General features: G+C 47.0%; 1 pseudogene; it reads right to left on the minus strand.

Moving 5' to 3' along the window:
• Positions 1 to 2,991: 2,991 nt before the first annotated feature.
• LOC148040458 (subtilisin-like protease SBT1.6 pseudogene) lies at positions 2,992 to 6,010 on the minus strand (annotated as a pseudogene).
• Between the last annotated feature and the right edge of the window lie 373 nt (positions 6,011 to 6,383).

Consider the following 6,383-nt stretch of genomic DNA (forward strand, 5'->3'; position numbering starts at 1 on the left):
TGTGAGCTCAAGCAACCCCAATCCTCCATCTTCAAGCTCCATGCTCCATAGCCACCTGAGACAAGAGATGAGAAGAAGAAGGGAATAAGAAAAAGAAGAGAGGAGAAGATGGAGAGCTTCTCCACCACCACAGTCCCTCACCCTCAAAAGAGAAGAAGAAGAGGAGAGCCACTTTTTGCCACGCACCAAGAATTAGCTTCTCTATTCACTTTTTGACTTTTATACATGCCCTATTCCCTTTTGGGCACCCGTCCCCTTTTTTACATGATCGGCCATCTTGCCCGGGTCTTCTTTTTCTATTCTCTTCTATTTACACTATCCCTTCACCTATGCTTGTCTACAGGTTACAAGTTGCACAGGAGGGAGCCTAGCGCTCTTTTACAAAAAAATTGGGGCATTTTTGCATTTTAAAATGCACCTTTTTCATTTTGGGTTTACCTTGAACTTTTAAGATTGCCCTTGTGCTTTTGGCCTTTTTTGCTCCTATTCCTTCCGTGAGGCCACCTTTTTCATATTTTTGAATTTTCTTTTGCTTCCTTTTTCTCTATCCTGCACTGAGGTTAACACTAATATTCTCCTAATATTATGAAAAGCATAGGACCTCTTTAGATCCTTGATAATGGAAGATAGAGATCTTAATGAGATGAGTATGCGACCTCTTTTAGGCCTCTAATAACGAGAGACAGGGGAGATTTTAATTAGATGTATGTAGATATGAGGCCTTTGTAGGCCCGTGATATTATGGAAATAACTAAATGCCCAAGAAATGATTATTTTTTGAAATAATATAAATTATCAAGTAGTTTAGATGATTTAGGACGTAAGATGGTTTCTAAAGCTAGAGCAATAATGTCTATATTAGCTAAATGTATACTTTCAAAATAGATGTTAAGTTTCGAAAGAAGCTCATGCAACTTCCTTTACGATGACATAAATGCATACATAGTGTCATGCATCAACCTGCCAAACCTAGACATGAACAGTGGGGTGGAGGCGAGCCATGGACTCGAGGAGTTCACTGTATGTATATTCTCTATATAACGTGCATTCATGGCCTATTTATAAATATCCTAATCTGTGAATTTTTCTTGAATAAAACACAACCCTTTTCTATTCAATCTGTAAGTAGCCCCTTTATATGACACCCTTCTGTATGTAAAAAATGTATTAAAATGGTGTTTTAAAAACTCCTTATTTTGAACTCACATTATACATACATATATTCATGAGTGACCCCCCCGAGGCCATGGAGAGGTACCTAATAATGGTAGTTTGTAAGCATCTCTCTCTCTGTCTCCCCCACTAGGTAGCAAAAACAAGCCACCCCCATAACAGGACATGTATGTAGTAGCATCAACAAGCATCCATCTAGTAGACTATAGGTAGATGGTGTATGGGTGGGTGACAACAAGCACTAGTGGGTGGTGGGTTGTGGGAGTGAGCGGTGGCATACTAGTAGACAATAGGGGCCAGTCTAATAACAAAGGGGGAGAGAGAGAGAGAGAGAGAGAGAGAGAGAGAGAGGAAATGAAGAGAAACGAAAATAATAAGTATACATAATATATTAATATTATTTATAACTATCATATAATTATATAATATGACCTTGTATAGAATTAATAATTCATGTATATTAAAGACTTTAATGATTGATATTATGTGATCAATTACTTTAATTATTAACTATCACACATGTTTATACTAAAATAAAATATGTAACATATGTAATTTCTATTATTCTCTTCTCTTCCATATTTATAAGAAGGTTTGATGACGCCTAAGAAGGTTTAATGACAGGTGCCATATATCGACTTCATCCTCTTGCAAATTGTAGCCCTTTGAGGCCAAAATTCCAAATGCAAGAGTCGTGCCCATGCACTTGTGTGACTATAGCTTGTGATATAAAGGCCACTTGCTCTTCAGTTGCGATAAGGGGCGTCCTTGCATTTAGAAGAGGGTTGCACACACGGTCGTGCGGTGCACAACTACGGTCCCCCCCCCCCCAATACCCATGTGCCCACAAGAGGGTCTCACCCACAAGTCGAGGTTGGGGCATGTATCGAGCTTCTCCCCAACACACATGCCCATGTCGACACACACACTATGTATGTATGTATGCGTGCATGCATGTGTATAATGCTAATTTATATATGTTAAATGCATACATCATATTAAGTTAAATTGTAATACTCTAATAATGCTAAACTATATATATATATATATATATATATATAATGTTAAAATTTAAATATAACAAGTTTATGAAAATAATACACTAAATCAAAATATAATTTTATAATTTTATTGTAATATGCATTGTAATTATATCATGTATACCATAATTATATTATCATATCTAACATATTTAATTAATATAGCATATGCTTTTATACATTATATTGACTTATTTATATAATTATACTTTTAAATTTATTAGATTTAATAATTTATATATTACTTAACATATTATATATATATATATAATTAACATTTTTATAATAATAATTAATATAAATAATATGATATGTGATATATTATAATATAATTATAACATAATGCAATATAAGATAGTAATATATTTATGTTTATTATATTATTTATTTGATTATTGTGTGTGTGTGTGCCTCTCTCTCTCTCTCTCTCTCTCTCTCTCTCTCTCTCTCATTGCAATGCTTCTTTCCATTATGTATTGATATATATACCAGTGTGAAACATCGCTATATGTGCGAACTTCCTTTTGGAATATTAATATGGCCCTTTCCTCAACATCTTTTGAAAATATTGGCATAATCCTATCACTTTTTATCACCAATGACCCTTTCCTCGATTCCTTTTGAAATATTAGCATGACCCTATAATCCTATCACTTTTTATCACCAATGACCCTTTCCTCGATTCTTTTTGAAATATTAGCATGACCCTATCGTTTCTTATATTAACAACGATGTAGTCAATAGAAGTCAAGACCTCTTTCCTATTAAAAGGACGCTTTCGCCTATATCAACAACGGCTTAGACAATTTATTGGTAGGATCCTTTCACCTTTCATGAACAACAATGTGGCCAATAGAAGCCGAGACCTCTTTTTGAAGTATTAAGAAGACCCTTTCGGCTCCGACACCTAAGAGTGCTGCCACATGCTAGGTTTGTATATGTGTCCAAACGTAAAAGTGATTACATATTTACTAAGTGAGAGTAAAAAAAAGGCATATCACACCTTGCAGACTTTACCTATTTGACATGTAAAAGGTTTAGTAGGTCTGCGCGTAACCTCACTGTAATGAGGAATTATTGATGTGTAGGTACGACATGCTGGGTGTGGATAAGGCAAGACAATTGTGGATATAAATTGGATAATCTACGCCGGAGGCTTCAATGCACAGCAGGGAGTTACCTGGTTTTGATCGCCCACGTAAACATGATGGGGCTACGAACGATGTGATAACCATCGGACCAGGACAAGGAGCCAAATTCGTAGTGTTCGTCTTCATCGACTGCGGATGCGGGCAAAGGGAGGGCAGCGAAGGTGACGGAGTAGGAGAGGGTGTGAGAGAGGGCTGAGAAGGAGAGGGAGGTGGGGTGGACGGTTACATTGATGTTGGGAGGGGGGACGACGGAGACATTGTAGGTGGCAGGGAGGGGGGAAGGGCTCACATTGGTGAGGGTTCGAGAGTGGGTGGAGGAGAAGGGGGCGGGGTCCCCATGACTAAAATTGTAACGATACACCAGAGAGAAAGAAGGGTAGTTAAGGTCACCCGGACGCAGTGCGTTATTGCTGCTGCTGCACAGGACGCTCACCAGTGTGCCGTTGTTGCTCCTGTCGCCATCAGATACGCCGCACAGGAAGTCAACGTACTCAGCCGGTCGTATGTCGTACACCAACCCTGGCTCCACGGCCGCGTTCGGGTGCACTTGGCCGGCGCCGTACACCGTCGGGTCCGCGGTCCCCATCCTGAACTCGTCCAGCAGCACCCCACCCGTCCTGTCCCGCACCACCGCCGTCGTCATCATGGCCGAGCTGATGGCCGCCGGGCTCCAGCCCGGGTGCGCCGCCTTCAGCAGCGCGGCCACCCCGGCCACGTGTGGGCACGACATCGACGTGCCGGAGATAATATTGAATTCCACCCGCCGCCCGTCAGCCGCCACCCCCGACGGCCCCGCAAACCCCGTCCACGCCGCCAGTATGTTCAGCCCTGGAGCCGTTATGTCCGGCTTCAGAATCTCCGGCGTGACGTTATTAGGACCCCTCGAGGAGAACGCCGCAACCATGGGCGCCGGCCGCACGTGCCACCGCGTCCCTGGAAAGAGCAGAGCGGCCGTCGCGTTCGGGGTGGATTCGATATATTGCTTAATGGCCTCCGTCTCTAGAATGTCTATCACAGCAGCTGGCAGCGGGAAGCTCACACCGATGCTTCCTTCGAAGATGTCCCCCACCAGCATCCCTGCCCCGCCAGCCTTCTGCACCACGAACCCCTTCGCCGCCGGCGGAGTAAGGCCTCTGTCGCACAGAACTATCTTGCCCCGCACAAGCTCGGGATCGAGAAAGCCCGGGAGACAGAAGCTCGCATTCGTTGTGGCTACGGAGTCTTTAGTTCTCACGGCAGCCGTACGAAGCAACCCCGCATGGGCCGCATAGATGAGCGGTAGCTTGCGCCCGCCAACGTCGCCCGCACCTGTGTACAGAGAGAAACCCCGATACCTGTTGCCGTCGCCAAGGACCACCGGCGCTGGGAAGCTCCTGTCCAGAGAGCTCGCTGCCACCGTGAGAATCCACGGCGCCACGTTCCCGACGGACTTCGGCAATGGACCCGAGTTGCCGGCCGACGCCACTGTCAGAATGCCCCTAGCAGCCGCCGCGAGAGCTCCGACCGCGATGGGGTCCGTTGCATAGTCGGCGCTATCTCCGAGCTCGCCGCCTCCCAACGACACAGAGATTACGTCCACGCCATCGGAGATGGCGGCGTCGAATGCGGACAAGACGTCAGCCGTGGAGCAGTCACCGTCTTTCCAGCAGGCCTTGTAGACGGCAAGGCGGGCAGCGGGTGCCACCCCAGCGGCGGTGCCGTTAGCTAGCCCGAAGAGGCTCACATTCTGGACAGGACACCCGACGGCGGTGGAGGCAGTGTGCGTGCCGTGGCCGTTGGCGTCCCGTGGAGACCGGAACTCCTCCGTCTCATTGATTCTTCCGACTTCCGCCTCGTACCCCTTGAAGAACACACGTGCCCCCACCAGCTTCCGGTTGCAGACCACAGGGGACGCATCGGACTGGGAAGACTCGCACTTGCCGCGCCACCGACGCGGAACCGGCGAGAAGCCGTCGTCACGGAAGCTACTACGCTCCGGCCAGATGCCTGTGTCGATGACGCCCACGATGACGCCCGCGCCTCTGTGGGAGGCCGGCCAGAGGGCGCCCATGCTGCGGGCCTGCTCGGGGAAGGCGGCTAGCCCCAGGAAGGAAGGCGAGCGGGTGGTGTGCAGGTGCATGAGCTTGTCTGTGGAAGCCATGACCACACCGTCGCGCGACCGCAGGGCGGCGGCCTCCTGCGGCGACAGGGCAGCGGCGAAGCCCTGAGTCACGGTGTTGTACCAGTACAGCACGCGGTCGTCAGGGCTGGCGCCGCCCGGCAGGACCGACGCGAGGAGCTCGGAGTGCCATGCCTTGCAGGAGGCGAAGACTGGAGACATGCCCTTCTCGGGTGCATGGACGATGTAGGTCCGCAAGGGCTGATCGGCCGCCGCCGCTGCATAATAATAATCAGTCGACGCTGGCAAGAGGCCAACCATTAATAGTGAAATGGACAGCAGCTGCGGCGTGCTGATCATCATCATCATCATCATCACTACTGTCGTCATTATCATGGCTTTCTTCTCCAGCGATGCAGCTGTGTGCTTGCGACGAATCACGACCGAGTTCTGGAAGTGAACCAGGCGCGCGAATTCCAGCAAGGCAGCGGCGAAGCTCGTCAGTCACAAGTGTTCTAAGTCCCCCGCAGCGGCGACGAATGACGTGGTTTCTGCCAAGAGCACAAGGAAAGAGGTTCTAAAAAGTGCAAAAACACGTGTGGCATCGAATGTGCTTGCGTGGCGGACGCACAGCGCATCGCCAGATCGGTCAACGTCATTTTCGGGACTTTTTCCTTAGCAAGAGAACATCGTAGGAATTAGCTCAACACTCGGACTTCGCATTGTCGCATTACATTTTTGCATATGTTATCAATTCTACCGGTTAACTTGATTTTTAACATTGATGCCAACAAGGAAACTTTCCAAATCAAGTTGCACTTAGAAAGGTTGTTAGGTTGGCTCTAAAACTTTTGTAATTTGCAACCACTGTTTTGATTTTCACCAAGCTGAGAGCAATTTGTTGTCTATAAGAGTCCCCAA

This window comes from Lygodium microphyllum, chromosome 2 (assembly GCF_053477565.2).
Source record: "Lygodium microphyllum isolate KBCC chromosome 2, Lygodium_microphyllum_v1.1.10, whole genome shotgun sequence".
NCBI lineage: Eukaryota > Viridiplantae > Streptophyta > Polypodiopsida > Schizaeales > Lygodiaceae > Lygodium > Lygodium microphyllum.